Genomic DNA, 16,336 nt, shown 5'->3' with positions numbered 1-16,336 from the left:
TGATAAGTGATGGTTGTATTGAATGATGTTCATCTGAATACCAACCCCCCTCCCCCAGGCCCTGTGCTGATGTCTCACTGAAGTCCAGGCCTTGCCAGCTCCCAGTACAGAGTCTTTGTTGAGGAAATCATGGATACTTCAAGTTTTGAAATAGCAGTTTCCTCATCTCTGTAAAGTGAGGAACTTGGGCATGATAACCTCTGAGGACCTTTTCAATTCTGAATCTACATGAGGCAAGGGTGGAGATGTAGCTCATTACTAAGTCCATGTCTGTGCATATCTGTACATGTGCGTGTGTACATGTCTTTATGTGTGTCTGATTTTTGTGTCTGCATATGTTTGTATGTGGGAGGGATAGAATATGGGAATATAAACAAAGGAACATAAATAGATTAGGTAGTTGTTGATTATCTTACTTGAATAAAAAATAAAAAGTAAAATATTTTGGTAAGCACAGAATATTAGGACCATGGGTCTCTATCTGGTCACGGACTTAGGAGCCATTTTATAATAATAATAAAATAATGTAGTATTTGTAAAAACCATTTAGCACAATGTCCAGCTTGTTTCCAACTTAGAATAAGTCATTTCTTTTTGCAGATGAGGAAAACTGAGTCCCAAAAAAGTTATGTTACTTGCTCAAGGTCATACCAAGTTGTAATCCTCTGAGGTATGATTTGAACCCAGGTTTAGCCAATCCTCTTCTTTTTTTGTGGGGCAGTGAGGGTTCAGTGACTTACCCAGGGTCACACAGCTAGTAAGTGTCAAGTCTCTGAGGTGGTATTTTAATTCAGTTCCTCCTGAATCCAGGGCCAGTGCTTTATCCACTGTGCCACCTAGCTGTCCTCAATCCTCTTTCCTTTGACTTATATTGCTCTTGTAGCTTAGTATAGACTGCCATCATCGTAGCTGAAATGAAAACCTTTGTCAGTGTGATCTTAGGCATTATTCAAAGAGACCCAGACAGTAGCTCACAGCTCACATAGCTCTTACAGTTGCCCACTGCTAGAAACTTGAATGAGAACATCTGTGTGTGCTTTCACAACAAGCAGTGATTTGCAAACATTTCTTCAAAGGATTTTGTTACTTCAGTTGCCTTGGAAGCTAAGAGATGTGCGTATTCCCTTCACTGGTATTGATTACAACCCCTTCATGCTTTCTGTGTTTTTTTAATGAGTTGGATCCATGTTTTCACTGTAAATCCTTGATTGACATTCTGTTTAATATGCTAGAGGCTTTCCTTGAGGTCTTTTAGCTTTTACATCAGTTTAGGATGTTACGTAGTGGCAAACCAGGGTGTGTACACAGGAGGGAAAAAACAATTAAGTTTAACAACTAGATTGAGTATTGCCTACTATGTATGTACAAAGCATGATGCTAGGGACTGACTTGTATATTGATGAGACCGTGTAATGAAAGGAGTAGATGAATGAAGTGGACATTTTTACATTGGAGTTCAGGAAATGGTTACTAGTTCCTTAGCCTGAAGAAAAGAAGGCATGTGGAGAAGTGTGGGTAGGGAGAGAAAATAACTGTCTTAAAGTCTTTTTAGAGCTACCATATGGAAGAGGGATTAGACTCGTTCAGTTTAGATCCAGAGGGAAGATCTAGGAATAATAGATCAAAGTTGCAAAGAGATTTAGGCTTGACGTGAACAAGAGAAAAAGTCCTAGCAGAGCTATCCCACAATAGATCAAGCTGCTTCAGAAGGTAATGAGTTCCCCATCATTGGGGGTCTTAAAGCAAAAGCTCTATGACTACTTGTCAGGTAGCTTATAAATGGGGGGGTATTGTTCAGAGGTAAGTTGGACTGGATGGGTTTTGAGAGTGTTTTGAAGTGCTTGATTTTTTAAAGTAATAGACATTTTTTATTTATAATTTTATGTTCCAATTTTTATCCCTCCTTCCCTTCCTCCCTCACTTCCCCCCTCCCTAAGGCAGTAAGCAATCAGATATAGGTCATACTTGTACAATTAAATAAAACATGACCATATTAGTCATTTTGTATAAGAAAACTTGACTAAAAGAAAAAAATGAAAGAAAGTGAAAAATAACATGTTTCAGTCTGTGTTCAATCAATATAAGTTCTTTCTTTGGAGGTGGAAAGTATGTTTCGTCAATAGTCCTTTGAGATTGTCTTGGATCATTGTATTGTTGAGAACGGTTAAGTAATTCACAGTTCTTCATCAACCAGTATTGCTGTCTCTACACACAACATTATCTTGGTTCTGCTCTCTTCACTATACATCAATTTATACAAGTCTTTCCAGGCCTTTCTGAAATCATCCTCTTTGTCCTGTTTTGTAGCACAATAATATTCTGTCACCACCATATACCACAGATTGTTTAACCATTCCCCAACTGATGGACATTCCTTTGATTTCCACTTCTTAGTCACCACAAAAACAGCTCCTATAAATATTTTTGTACAAAGAGATCTTTTTATCTTTTGGGGGGATGTCTTTGGGATATAAACCTAGCAGTAGTATTGCTGGATCAAAGGGTATGCAGTTTTATAACCCCTTGGACATAGTTCCAAATTGAAGTGCTATATTTTTAATACAATTGATTGTATGAATTAGAACATTTGTGACTTTCACCATAGAAGGAGAGTCTTCCTCCTGTTCATACTCAGACCTTCACTGTGCTGGCCAACACAAGTCAGTTGCATGCTCATTTAGTGGTGGCATATATTTCATTGGTGATACCCCACCTCTTCCCAACTCATGTTTTCATCAGATACCCTTGATGCATTGGTGAACCATGGACCACTCTCAAAGAATTTCTAGAAATAAAAAATAAGTACATGGTTCCATAACTGTTGATAACATCTGACTCCTTTTTTGTTGTGGGAGGAAAAAAGCACCAACTATAGTATCTGTGATCTTTGCCTTACTTTTGGGATCTTCCCTTCTTTCCTTGAACATTTCATTGGTTCCAGTGGAAATTTTTGGTTCATATTTCTGCTGGTCTAACTGATTTTCCTTATTTTATCTTAAGTGCTACTTCTCCTTCCTCACATTGTTTGCTGAAGTGGTAGAGGCCAGAGGTGGCCTTTTCACTCTTGTTAGTATTAACAGATCCCTATAGGAATGTTGGCTGAGCTCTACTCTTCCACATCTGTTTATTGTCCTACAAATGTCACCAGAAGGATGTGGCTCTGGCTTGATCTTCCTCCAAGTTCTTTGAAAGCTCATTGGCTCCTGAACTTTTTCTGGCTTTTTTTTCCGTGAAGGGACACTAGTACTCATAATTGCTCTTAGCTGCCTCTTTAATGTTTTCCAAATTCACATTGAGCCCAACTACCACTTCTCACCACTTGGCAAAGAGATTGTATTGGCCACATAGGCTGGTTTCCATCTTTTCGTTATGGTGACTCTTTTATATTGACTATATTTTTTATTTATTTATGAAATGTTGATTGAGTCGGTTTTCTTATTTTTATCTCATTCTCAATATGTCCAGAGTTGACAGCTGGTTGAAACAGACAAGGTTAGAGCTGTTGGAATCACACAAAATGACTATTTTCATATATACTTTCTTTAAATTTAGTATTTTTTAATCTTTGCTTTCACTAGGTCATGATCTACTTGCACATAGCCATATGATTCTGTAACAGTTGCATTGTGTAAAAGGGTTACATGCTTCCATTTAAAATTTGGTCAGTTTTACTTGCTGTCATGTGCTTCTCTGTGAAATTATAGCTACTGTAGCCAGTTCTGGGAGCTTCCCCATGTTTCTTCTCTCTCCCTCTTCCTTCTCTTCTGGTGAAAATAAAGTAATCCCCTAGAATTCAAGCATGATAAAATTGTGTATGTGTATGTGTGTGTGCACACGCGCACATGCACATACCCACACACACCAACACCACAGCCACTGTGCCTTCCTAGTTTTCTCAAAAATTGTCCATTTTATAATTTCTTCTGGCACAATCATATTGTATTACATTCCTCTAATATGATTGGTTTAGCTGTTCTCTAAAGGTAGGTATTCCCTTGGTTTCCACTTTTTTTGTTCCTATGAAAAGAGCTACCATCTATATCTCTGTTTTTGTTTGTTTTGGTAAGGCAATTGGGGTGAAGTGACTTGCTCAGGGTCACATAGCTAGTAAGTGTCAAGTGTCTGAGCCCAGATTTGAACTCAGGTCCTCTTGAATGCAGGGCCGGTGCTTTGTCCATTGTACCACCTAGCTGCCTCCATCTGTGTCTCTCTACATGTGGGTCCTCTTCCTGTTTCTTGGATCTCTTGGGCATGAACTAGAGTACTTACTGGTTGTCTAAGCTCTTCTCTTTTGATACCTTTCCAAAAGCCAGAATGGCATACAGAACTCTGCATATGTAGAGTGACTTTAGAAGGACCATTATCTTCCCAGTACTACATCCTCTATGTTTCTTTTTGTGTCCTAGGTAGATATTAACTTTCACTGCTTTCATCTTGTACTGTTGCTTCACCTTAAGTTTGCAGTCCAGTAAAGACTTCAAATTCCCTTCAGAGTATCTCATCTAATCCCACTGACCACTTTTATGTGATTCATTAGATTTATTTAATGCAATTTGACAGGCATTAATTGCCTATTGTGTGTAAGGCACTGTACTAGATACTAGTGATACAAAGAAAAAAATAAATTCTCTGAAGGAGCTTATGGTCTAATGAGAGGAATCAACAGGTGCACAGATAAGTCAATACATAATTGTATATAATAATGACATAATTGTACATAACAATGGAAAGATGGAGAGAGTACAGATCTATGCTTAGACAGATGAATAAAAGCCTTACAGAGGAAATGACAACTAATCTGTGTACTGGAAAGAAAGCTACAAAGTCATTTTGAACATGGTGGGAAGGGGGTCACTTGTGCAAAAGCCTGGAGATGAGGGGCAGCTAGATGGCGCAGTGGATAAAGCACCGGCCCTGGATTCAGGAGTACCTGAGTTCAAATCTGGCCTCAGACACTTGACACTTACTAGCTGTGTGACTCTGGGCAAGTCACTTAACCCTCACTGCCCTGCAAAAAACCCAAAAAACCAAAAACAAAAAAAAAAAGCCTGGAGATGAGATTGGAAATATATATAGGAAGCAGCAGACAGGTTTGACTGCAATGGAGAGGGTGTGAGGAGAAACCTCTATAATCAGACTTACTTTAACAAGGATACCATTTTAAGGTACTGTACTTCCTAAATGACGTGTCTTCTACAGCAAATGATTGTTTGCCTCTTGGATAACTTTGGTTCTTGAGACTGTCCAATTTTCTCAGACTGTTATTTTGGAAGGTCCTAATGCATCCTTGATTAGCTGAAAAATACAGTACCACTTTGAGAGAGTATGGAGGTACTGCCATTGAGCTGCTCTGCAATGTCAAATTGTGCAAACTGGCCTCTGCCCAACATCTTGAAAGGAAATTGACAGCAATCATGGAAACATTTTGTGAAGCTATCAGGAGCTGAACATCTGGGTAGTGCTGGCCAAGATAGACTCTCATTTGATTTCGTGGTAGAGAAGGGCTATATTTTCTAGATAAAGGGGAAAATGATAGATGACAGCAATTGAGCAGAGCTTTGATTCTGTTTATGCAGTGTACCTAGCCATCAAAAAAATGCAGAAAAAGTGGTCTTGGGGACATAGTTATCTGGAGTTAGTATTTGGAATTGGCTTCCTGATTCCAAAGTTGGAAAAATTATTAGAAGTAAAAGGATGCCAGGGCAGCTAGGTGGTATAGTGGATAAAGCATGGGCCCTGGATTCAGGAGGTCCTGAGTTCAAATTTGATCTCAGACACTTGACACTTACTAGCTGTGTGACCCTGGGCAAGTCATTTAACCATCATTGCCCCGCCCCCCCAAAATAGATAGGTATATTTTGGGGGGCAGCTAGGTGGCACAGTGGATAAAGCACCAGCCCTAGATTCAGGAGGACCTGAGTTCAAATCTGGACTTAGACACTTGATACTCACTAGCTGTGTGACCACAGGCAAGTCACTTAACCCCAGAAGAAGTAAAAGAATTCCAAAAAAGGAGATAACAATTGGTGGTGGAAAAATAATGATGATGTTGATAATAGTAATTTACTCTATAAGATCCCTTTGCTCACAACATCCCTGCAATGTAGGTAGATCGTGTGTGTGTGTGTGTGTGCGCATATATGTATGTATATATGTGTGTGTGGGCGGGTTTCCTTTGTTTTCAAAAAGAACCGATAACATGGGTGGTGTTGATTTGTGAATGAATTGGATTCGAGTGAGGCAGAGTACTCTTTCTTCCTGAGTCATCAAAGTCCAGTGGCCAGACAGAAATCGAGATAACTGGTAATGGCCTAGGATGCAGTAGATGATTTTGGTGTCTTCAGTACCTGACCAGGCTCTAAGTAGTCCACAGCACCTGCTTCAGCTGCCTTCATGGCCATTGGTACAAATTGCTCTTGTTTACCCATTCTGCTAGGGAAAGTCTTCATATGCTTGGGGTAGACATCTACCCAACTCACTGTTGGTTATCCTCAACCTGCTTTAGTCCATGTGCCAAGACAGTTTACTGGGGTGTAGCTGCTGTGCATGCTGCAGCATATACATATATACATTTGCATATGCATACACACAAATATATACCCATTCATACAGAGAAATATTTATGTATATATTATATATTAAATATTAAGATATGTTTAAAGGTGGTTTTGACATGTGGACCTATTTCATCAGTGTGGAAGAGTCCCATTTGAGAATACCACCACTACCAAATCCCCATCCTTGTCATGTTGTGAAAGAAGAAACAGAACAAAAGGAAAAGCCCACACAAAATGAAAATGGTATGCTTAGATCAGAATTTTCCATCATGGGTCTTTTGGAATTGTCTTAGATCACTGTATTGCTGAGAAGAGATAAGTCTAGCATAGTTGATTATCACACGATGTTGCTGTTACTGTGTACAACGTTCTAGTGGTTCTGCTCATTTCACTCAGCATCAGGTGATGTAAGTCTTTCCAGGTTTTTTCTGAAAGCATGCTGCTCATCATTTCTTATACCACAATAGTATTCAATCACAATCATATACCTCAACTTTTTCAGCTGTTCCCCAACTCATTGGCATCCCCTCACTTTCCAGTTCTTTGCTACAACAAAAAGGGCTGCTATAGATTTTTTTTTGTTTTTATTTTATTTTATTTTATTTTATCTTTTAGTGAGGCAATTGGGGTTAAGTGACTTGCCCAGGGTCACACAGCTAGTAAATGTTAAATGTCTGAGGCCGGATTTGAACTCAGGTACTCCTGACTCCAGGGCCAGTTTTCTATCCACTGCGCCACCTAGCTGCCCCCTGCGCCACCTTGCTGCCCCTTATTATTATTTTTTTTTAAGTGAGACAATTGGGGTTAAGTGACTTGCCCAGGGTCACATAGCTAGTAAGTGTCAAGTGTCTGAGGCCGGATTTGAACTCGGGTACTCCTGACTCCAGAGCCTATGCTCTATCCACTGCGCCACCTAGCTGCCCCCTAGATTTTTATACATGTAGATCTTTTTCCCTTTTTATGATCTCTTTGGGATACATACCTAGGAATGGTATTGCTGGTTCAAAGAGTATGCACAGTTTGACTGCCCTTTGGGCTTAGTTCCAAATTGCTCTTAAGAATAGTTGAAGGGGCAGCTAGGTGGCACAGTGGCTAGAGCACCGGCCTTGGAGTCAGGAGTACCTGAGTTCAAATCCAGCCTCAGACACTTAACACTTACTAGCTGTGTGACCCTGGGCAAGTCACTTAACCCCAATTGCCTCACTTAAAAAAAAAAAAAGAATAGTTGAATGAGTTCGCAACTCCACCAATAGTGCATTAGTGTCCCAGTTTTCCCACATCCTCTCCAACATTTATCATTCCCCTTTTGTGTCAACCTGATAGGTATGAGTTGGTACCTCAGAGTTGTTTTAATTTGCATTTGTCTAGTTATTAGTAATTTAGAGGATTTTTAAAATATGAGTAGAGATAGCTTTGATTTCTTCATCTGAAAACTTCCTGTTCATATCCTTTGACCATTTATCAATTGGGGAATGGTTGTAGTCTTTAGCAAATTGCCTGGGCAAAGTGAGATATTAAATTTATTCCTCATGGCTTCACGATGTTTCAAAAGTCTTCCTATGTGATGATCACAAATCCATAGAATTGAGGTGGATACTTTAGTGACAAGTTATTCCATCTCCTTGAAAAGGAAATGCCACTGTGACATCCTCAATAAGTAGTTATCCAAGCTGTGCTCTAAAGACCTCTAGTGAAGGGGAACCCTCTACCTGCATTCTGCTTTGGAGCAACTCTCATTGTCAGGAAGAATGTTTGTGTCATTTATCTTAAACTTGCCTTTCTTTTGGCCACTGATATCTGTTGCTTTTTGTTCTTTGCTGTAAAGTCAAATAAAACTGGTATTTTTGCTTTTCCCCCTTACTGCCTTTCCAATACTTGAAGATAACTCTCATTTTAATCCTGAGTTTTCTGTTATTCAAATAATTTTCATATGACATGGAATCAAGACAGCCCCCCCCATAAAGGCTGTCCTCTTATTGTTGACCTTCTTAACTAGTGGAAGCTTTTTTTGGCTTCCACATCCCACTGTTGCTGCATGCTTAGCTTGAGTTCTTTTAAAATCATAAAAAGGATTTTCAGAGCAATCACTAATTAGCCATATATGACCCATATTGAACTTCGGAAGTTGTGTGTTTTAACCCAGTGCAAGACTTCATTTATCCTTATTGAATTTCATCTTGTTAGATTCAGCCCAGTGTTCAATCCTCTCATTATCTTTCTGTACCCTAACTCTGATATCCAGTGACTTTGCTGTATTTCCCAGCTGTGTTTAATAAGCAAATCCAAGCCATTGAAAAAAATGTTCAGTAGAATGAGTCCAAGTACAGATCCCTTGGACACTCCCCTGGAGACTTCCTTTAACGTTGACATTGACTCATGACTACACTTTAGCAGTTCAGTCAGTTCCAATTCTTCTGTGTTACCATTTTTTCCACATCTCTCCATCTTTTCCTTAAGAGAAATATTCGATTCCTGGGTTCTAGCAAAATATTTGATGAAGTAAGACGGTATCTAGAACATCCTTTGTAATATGTTCTTGCGTTTTGCCAGAAATTGAAATCATTCTCAATAACATCTAATTTACAGACTCTATTTGCTTCCCTTTTATAAAAATAAATTAGGACAATTTTCGCCTTTCTCTCATGCTCCAGTACCTTTCCTTATCTTTAGAATTCTTGCAGCTCCAATCTTACCTCATTTACTCCCTTAGGATTCTCCAGTGGCTTCCCAGGGCCTTTAACTTAAAATACAGACTCTTGCCTGGCCCTGAAAGCCCTTCACAATTTGGCTTCAGTTCACTTTATTGGGTTTATTGCACAGTACACCCCCCCCCCCCGCCTCTCACTCTATATGCCATCCAAACTATCTTGTTTTTACTTGCCATGTGGCGGTTGCCACTGCCATGCATTTACATTGCCAGTCCCCAATGTTGGCTTTCTTCTCCCTTTCTCACTTCTGCTTCTTGGCACCCCTGCAAAGCTCAGTTCAGGTTCAATTCCTACAAAAGCTTTTAATTTCACAACTCCCCTATCCCCATCACGGCGTGGTTCTTATGGGATGGGGTATTAATCCTGTGCTGCAACTATATAGCTCTGAAGACGAGAGATTCAAGTAGACAATGTCTCAGAAATCGAAGCTTAGAACGTGTCGCTAAGTGATGAACTCTAGGAGAGTTTGAATCTCTTTTCCTCACATCATTGCAGGTTCTATACTTATATTTACTTGTCTGTGATAATATGCAAGAGCAGGCACTGTCTCACTTATGATCTCTGTCACTAGTACCAAACACTTTGGCTGGCACATAATAGGTGCTTAATTAATGGTTATTGATAGATTCAGCTTAGTGCTCATCCCAGGCACCCATCATCTCAGGCGTAGCTTCTGTAACCAGATGACCTCAAGTTTTCTCTTGATGTTGATGCTATCCTTGGAATTGAAATGTCTGTCTTAAAGGCATTCTCTGTAGGCCTGAGTGGCAACTAGTTAATTGATATTCATATCCTGTGAAGAGAGGGCCATAAGGCTACTCCCAGGAGTTATTGCAAGGGGTCTGCAAATCCATATGCACACCAAGCATTACAATTTAATCTTTAGTTAGAGCCTACAAAATACACAGCGTGGCTCAGTATAATAAGCAAAAATGCCTTCTGTAGACTGAGCAAATATTGTCTAGCACATACATTATTACTACTTTCTGTGATTATTTACATAGTCCAATGAATTAGTAATCATATCGATTTAGAGGAGCCCTCCAGTGGGGCATATCATAAGCCATCAATGTCCCTTTTCTATATCCTCCTATAAGCTGATGACAAGGGGTCACCCGAATGCATTGTAGACCATCCTTGTCTGATGTGGGTTATAAAGAGTATGCCTACACAGTCTGTCTGCTTGCAACTAATCTAACATGTGATTCAATATTTGAGTCCATCTGAGATGAAGAGCTTCCTAGTTGTTTCCTGCCTTGTAGTAAAAGCCAGCACCAGGGATATGCTGAGAAATGCCTAACAACTAGAGATCAGGAAAAAGAAAAAGGATGCATGACATAATTTTAAGTGTAATGTGTTCTGTTAACATTTTCTTAAGTCTAGGCAATCAATAAAACAATGAATCAATTCCTGATTTGTAGCATTTGTGGATTTACTACATATAAATCCTCCTACTAAAAAATTTAACAATAGGCTCTTGCATATTTCACCTGGCTCCAGCACACTCCTTCCTGGCACTGGAAGGACTTGTTGGTTGTTGTTTTTTTGACAGGGCAATGAGGGTTAAGTGACTTGCCCAGGGTCACACAGCTAGTAAGTGTCAAGTGTCTGAGGCTGAATTTGAACTCAAGTACTCCTGAATCCAGGGCCGGTGCTTTATCCACTGCGCCACCTAGCCGTCCCTTAATGTTTTAAAATGAGACAAATCTGAGTGGTGCCTTTGTCCTTGATCCACCCCCCCTTCCCAATTCTATGACCTCAACATGGGGGCTTGGGCCAGCTGGTACTGCCTCAGTTTAAAGAAAAGGCAGCTTCTGAATAAGGCTATTATCTTGACTGTCTCCTGTAATGAGTCTCTAGAGTCCCAGGGAAAAGGGAGGGGGAGATGGACTTTGCCTTTGCCACTGCTTCCATATGGAGCATAGTCACCTCAGAAAACTTATTCCTGTGTACCTGTCTATACTTTCTGACATATTATTTCCCAGATAGGTGACTGAACCTACTTACAGTTGACATGTACAAGCTTGGAGGCAACCTGGTGATTTTGAGAAGCCCAGAGGTACTGGGTCCATCGAGTGTAGCTGACTGATGAAAGTTGAAGTTTCTCCATCAGAGAGATTAGCCCAAACCCAGCCCATTTTAGTACTAGTTGTCAATTGTAGGGATACTACAGAACCACAGTGAAATGTAAAACGCGTAACCTGTAGTCTTAAAGCATGCTTTATGTTCTAATGAAATTTCAATATCGTCCCACAGAAAGACTGTAACATAGGTATAAGTTGTTACTGAATCTGTTTTAAATCCTTCTCTTCAGTATTTCTTTTCTGTGAGGGAAGTAAATACCTGCCCCATTTCTGATTTACATTTCACATTGAGCATCTTTTTTTCTGCTTTCCTTTAGGGAAAGTCTAGATGTTAAAGGAAACCTAAGCTTTAAATATTTTGTTCCCAGGGTATTAGCTGGGTGTTTAAATGAACTGAATGGTGTGTGATCCTTCTACCATTAGATGCCATGGTCCCCCAGGACTGAACTTTGGACTGCAAGCCTGGTGCTGGAGCAGAGGGACTCCGTATATGTAAGGAGTGAGGGCAATGCCCCAGCCACTTTGAGCCCAGCAGTGGTTCCTTCATATTAGATCTGGCTCTTGCTATTTGCCGCCCATCTTCTTTCTTTTATTATACAGCCCCTTGACGTTATTCTTCCCTTGGTTCTTCTTTGTAGTTCCTTCTTTGTTCTCAATTGGAGCTTTCTTCTGGCCAGCATTCACTTCTTCACTGCTCTCTTAGTGATCCTCATTGTCAATTCTTCAGAGGCTCTCATGTTCCATGGCTTACAGCCACATTGTTTAGTTCATGTGATGAATAAAATAAAAAATATAGTTACGGGGTTTACCAAATTCATGACCAGTTTTCATTGTGGTATGCTATTGCAACCACCATGTGCCCCAGGGTGCTCTATTGCTGTGTATCATAGAACATCACTGTCCCCAAAGAATCTAAATTCTGAGTGACCGAGAGAGGAATGGAGGGATGAGGCAGATAGTCCTGGAGGGAATAAGTGTGTTGTGGGTATAAATGGGCTGCAGCATGTTACCAGTGATGGCTTGTGCATGGAAAAAGGGACAAAATAGAGAGCATTCAGGAAATGTATTATGAGAAAAATAGGTAGACTAGTCAGATGACCTAACTAAGGTGTGGTAGAGGGAGGGATACTAACCCTAGAAAGAAGGCATTTTGTGTGGTGGGGAGTAATAAGGGGGACTGTTTTGTTTGGTTCTTTCCCTGCACTAGCCTGTTTCTTGTTCATTGAATGAAAATAACATATGTCATCTATGTGCTTTTGCACCCCTGGAATGTTTTGCCCGCTCACCTCTGCCTCTTAATTTCTCTGACCTTATTTAAGACAGAGTGGGCATCCTAACTACTCCAAGAAGCCCCCCAGCTTCCTATGTCTTCCTTTCTCAGACTGCCTCCAGTCTACTCGTTTTCTTGCATGTACCAGTCTATTTCTCTGTTGCCACTCCCATTCGAAATTAAACTCCTTGCCTTCTGCTTTCCTTATATATTCTCAGTGTTCAGCACAGTGCCTGGTGCATAGTAAGAGCTCAAAAAATTAGTATCGTCTAATTGACAATACATACTCCTTGCTCCATTGGAATATTTAAGACAAAGGTATTCATACTAAGAAATCAGAAGCCTTTATTGGTCCATTGGCCAGTTTCCATGTTCGAGTTCTTCCTTCATTTACATCTGTGTGACACATTATCTGTATAGGGCTCCCATATACACTGAGAGGCACATTGATGACACCTAGCACATGTGGCTTTCCAGGAGAGCCCTGGATGAGGAATTGCCTCTCATTTCCTGTCCATGTTACATCCATGGTGCTTATTTTGTTCAATAGGGAACAAAAGCAAAGAACAAACACTTTTCAGGCAAAATGGTAGCAAAGACTGTTTCCTTGGCTCTTGCTACCCTGAGAACTTTGATTCTCTGATGGGGAGTTTGGGTTTTCCTCAAAGCTCTTGGAGAAAAGCTGGCAGCAGGGTATAGGCAGTGGCCCCTGTCTCCTGGAGAGGCCTATGTTTGTCAGGCAGCTGGCATGGACACAAGGGTGGGCTGTGGCCATGGACAGAGTGTATTCCATGTTTAAATGTACTGCATCTTGATACCCTCTCCCAAATACGCATAAAATTCCCTTTTCATTATCAAGTGGTGAACAAATGTAATGCCAAACCGAGTCTTGGACTGTGGATCTGCGTGGGCCAAATATTTTTATATTTCTCTTAACTCCACAAAAATCAATATGAAGTTACACACACACACACACACACACACACACACATACACACACACACACACACCCACCACCACCACCACCACCACCAAGGGTAAACCACTTTGGAGCAAGCCAAAAATCCATGGCAAGGGAAACTAGGGAAGAATTTAATTTTGTATTTCAAACAATTTCAAGCACATGTATAAAATATAATTTGGAAATGAATTTGCAGAGCTGAAACCCACTCTCCAAGTTTTATGGATGACTTTTATTCTTATATCATTTCCAGGAATCTGAACCCATCTAACTCAGTGAACCTTCTCTTATAGGAAAGGGAACAAGTTTGACAGTACATGCAATATTTCACACCCCCATAGCTGTTAATGAAAGGAGGGAGATATTTTACCTCCTATGAGCTCTAGAGCCACAACTATGCTTTAGTTACAACATTGAGCTTTGTAAAACTTGGTTTTCATAATGAGTTAATATTTCTGTGGCATTTTAGGGTCCTGAAAATGCTTTACATCCATCCTTTGCATTTGAGCCTGACAACAACTCTTTTATTTCTCCTCTAATACAGGTGAGAAAGCTAGGGCCCAAAGAGATTGGACTTGCGTTAAATCATTATTGATAAATTCTATACAGAGATGGAAGGGAGTTCATGTTCCATCTAGTTTAATCTTGTGAACATAGAAAGATAGGACTTCCTCAAGGTCCTTCAGATATTGTAAAAACCCCTAGCACATTGCCCTAGCCAATGTCTTAGTTGAGATTTGAACATGGGTCTTTCTCACTCTCAGTCCAGTGCTCCCGTTTCCTTCTCCTGCTTTACGCTTGCATTTTTGTACTTTGGAAAAATAAGACCCCAGGTGAGATGCCTTCTCATTTGGAGTGGGAGAATAGGGCCCACCCTCATGTTGAAGTGATGCTCTTCCCCTACTGGGGTTGCTTAGACTGCCTGGCAAGCTGTGGTCTCTCCAAGCAAGAGCTCAAGGAGTTTCAAAGAAGGCAGCCAGGAGAAGCTGATACACCTCTCTCCCACATGGTAACTTTTATTCCATGTGTCCAGAAAAACATTAAGAGCAAGAAAGGATGGGCCACTTTCCCCCATTTTGACAGATTGGCAAATAAAGACCATTTTGGCCAGTCAGTTTTGGGCTTTGTTTATTAGTTTATTTATTTGGTAAAGTGCTTCCATGTGTTAGCTCGTTTAGACTCCCAAGATCCCTCTTGAGGAGATGAGGAAGCACATTCTGAGAACTGAAGTGGCTAAGATTCTGAGTCATAGGATGTCCTCATAGTTACCAATGAGTAAAAAAAAAAAAAGGTTTGTTAAAATTGGGACTTCCCAACCTGTGGGCCATAGCCCCTTGAGGTGGACTGCTGAGTTATTCCAAGAAGTCCAAAAACAATCCTGTGTTTTCTCAAAAGCTATTCTGGCTGCTTCAGTGAAGGAGGACATTGGAAAATGGGTCCTCAGACTTAGAAATGTGGGCCATACTTAAGGTCCCTTTGAGCTTGAAATCCAATACTCTGAGGTGGCCCTGTAGCAGCCATTTTAAATGTCATTCTTTCTCTGGCTGTAAGGACACAACAGACCGTAAATGTATGCACTAAAGGTTGCTTTCTGTCATATAAAGCAAACCAAATAATAAAAGTCCCTAAAATGATTTTCATAAGATCTTATTGGTGTTTTTGTTTTTACTTTGTCATTTCATCAGAATACCTCCATAGAAGCTCTACTTCCTCATCTCCATCCCATTCCCAATGAGCCTTCCCTTGCAATGGTGAAAAACCATTAAGGAATACGAAGTGATAGAGCAACTATACCTCAAAATGTATGCAGCATGTTGTACCCATGGTCCCCCACCCCCATGAAAATAGGGTGTTATATTTTCTCATCTCTAAGATCATCATCGTAAAATTCATTTATTCAGCCCCCATGAGCACATAATTCACAATGGCTCTGTTCAGTAAACATACTTTATTACCCAGACACATAAAGGAAAGAGATCATAAATTTTTACATTTCCAGTATGAAAGTGTGTATGCTTTAATGTGTTCATTGGTTAAAAATTGAAAGACATAAATCTGTGAATTAAAAAATAATTGTTTTATATCATTTCTATTTAGACACCGATTGGCAGATCACAGCTTTAAATCCTAGGAATCCTTAGAATTCTCCTTTTTGTGGAGCTAGGCTTTCACCACATCCTAAGGCCCAAGGGCATGCCCCATGACTCTAGGGATAGGACTGGAAGAACTGATGTACACAGAGGTAGGAGGCCAGAGCTGCTATTAACTGCCCCAGTTGAATGAACTGGGGTCACAGACCATCTTGTGTTTGTCTGAGTTGGAATAAGATTGGATTTTGGGAGCTGTTTATGGCCTAGCCTGACTGAAAGGAGCACGGCCATCCACTTGCTGTGCCACTCACTGGACATTGCTGTCCTTGGAGTTCTTCTCTAAAGTATTCAGAAGGATGGAATAGGAGTTGAGAGGCACCTAAACACCCAGTGTATTTACACATTCTGAGGTAGATATTCACCTGGGAACAATTGTCATGGCTAGGATGTTGTTCCTGCTAGCAAGCCAACACTTGCCTCTTGGGCCCTTCTACCTGTCAAGACTCACCTTGTATGTTCCAAGTACCAGCCTTCACAATACTAAAACACAGTTCTGAGCTGCTCTTGATCAGACTAAATGTTGACAGTTTCTTCGTCCAATCCGGAAACAACATGTTCTTAAGGTTCTTCACCAGATTGGCTGCCTTCCTTTTGACACACTCCAGC

The sequence above is a fragment of the Dromiciops gliroides genome, chromosome X (assembly GCF_019393635.1).
Source record: "Dromiciops gliroides isolate mDroGli1 chromosome X, mDroGli1.pri, whole genome shotgun sequence".
Lineage (NCBI taxonomy): Eukaryota > Metazoa > Chordata > Mammalia > Microbiotheria > Microbiotheriidae > Dromiciops > Dromiciops gliroides.
The sequence above is the reverse complement of the archived record's forward strand: the minus strand, read 5'-3'. Positions refer to the sequence as shown.